This window comes from Octodon degus, unplaced genomic scaffold (assembly GCF_000260255.1).
Source record: "Octodon degus isolate 3935 unplaced genomic scaffold, OctDeg1.0 scaffold00035, whole genome shotgun sequence".
Classification (NCBI taxonomy): Eukaryota; Metazoa; Chordata; class Mammalia; order Rodentia; family Octodontidae; genus Octodon; species Octodon degus.
The window spans coordinates 12,835,630-12,837,452 of record NW_004524611.1 but is presented as its reverse complement, the minus strand read 5'-3'; positions in this window follow the sequence as shown (position 1 = coordinate 12,837,452).

Below are 1,823 nucleotides of genomic sequence, written 5' to 3'. Positions count from 1 at the left end.
AAAAAAAAAAAAAGCCAAGTTGGCCAACATAGTGACACCCCATCTCAAACAAAAAACAAAGAGAAAAGTACAAAATGCTTTTTTAAATAAAAAGCACAGACCAACAAAACCTACGAGGCAAAAGGTCTTCCAATATTGGAATTATTGCATACAAAATATGGAGTATGTACCTGTTTTTAAAAAACTGAACTGAAAACAGGACAAAGAAACAGGAAAAGAATAGCATACTACCAAAGATGAGATTCGCTTGGAAAAAAAAAAAAAGAGAGAATTAGAACTTCTAGAAAAGAAAAAATAGAAATAGCACCCGGGAGCAAGGGCTAGGGTTGGAGCTGGGGGAGTGGGAGCCCGCCTGCGCAGTCTAGTAATTTAGTCCCTGTGGTGCTTCAGATTGGCCACCAGGAGGCGACCTCGGCCCTCTTACGGAGCGCGCGACGCGGTCCTTGGGCCCGAGTCTTGTGATGGCGCTAGGGGACACACAGGTGGAGGCGACCGCCTGGCCCGCCAGTCCGAAGCCGAAGCAGTCCAGGACCAGATGCCCGCTGGCCGCCCAGGAATGTCCCTCTGCCACCGCCCAGGCCGGGGCGTCTGCTAGGCCTGGCTCTCTCTCCCGGAATCTCGGCCCTGCGGTGTCCAGGGCGTCCCGGAGCCACAGCTGGGCGTCCACAGCCAGCCCGCCCGCTCGGCCCTGCGGTCCGGCCTGACCTCTGGCAGCCGGCTGGGCAGGCGCAGGTGTGCGCGCGCGCACACACACACACACACACACACACGTGCGCGCGCACATACATACGTGCACGCACACACGATACGCAGACACATTCATACACAGGTACACAATGTACACACTCATCCACGCGCAGATATACACATGCACGTAGACACACGCATACACATACACGGACGTGCACACGCACACACCTACGGAAGCACACACATACAGGTATACAACAGTTGGTGCAGCTCATCTTTAAGTTTTGCACAGTGAACCCCCACAGCTGTGAACGCCCCTCGCTAGCGTGCTTGCCACTTTCCCGCGCTGTTCTGGCGTCCTGGGAAGCCTCCATCCTCCCTCACCGGGTCTGGCACCCCGCGCCGTCTGGCTCCTCCCCAAAGCCTGTAGGACCGCGAAAAGGAAACACTGTGAATAAATTCAGGACGCCAGAGCTGGGGAGATAGCGCAGTAGAATAAGGGCCTGAGTTCAATCCCCAGTTCCACCAAAAAAAATTCAGGACGCCGGGAACTCCCACAGCACAGCAGGCGTGTACACATGCGATGCACACACACCTGCACACATATTCATGTATTCATACGCACACTGAGCTACAGCCTCACACCCCCACAGCCAGACACGCGTGTGTGCCCCCCCCACATACAAACACTTGTCGACTTTTCACTGCTGCGACAGAATACCAGCATAGTGGGGGTGGGGCATGTGCCTGTAATCCCAGCACTGGGGAGGCTGAGGCAGGAGGATTGTCATGAACTCTAGCCAGCCTGGGCTCCACAGTGACTTCAAGGCCAGCCAGTACTACACAGTGAGACATTGTCTCAAAAAAAAAACCCCAAAAAGCAGAAAGAACACCACACATACAGTAAAAGTGCTGGGGTGTGGCTCAGTGAGGAAGCCCTGGCTTCCATCCCCAGTACCAAATAAGTACATAAATAAACAATCCAAGGCCCATAGGGACCGTCCACTCCATTTCTATCTCCCCGCCCCTCCCACACTTTTCTTTTGGTACTGAGGATGAACTCAGGGCCCTCGCCCTGAGCTGGGGACACAGCTCTTTTATTCTTACCTTTTTTTTTTTTTTTTTTTTTTTTT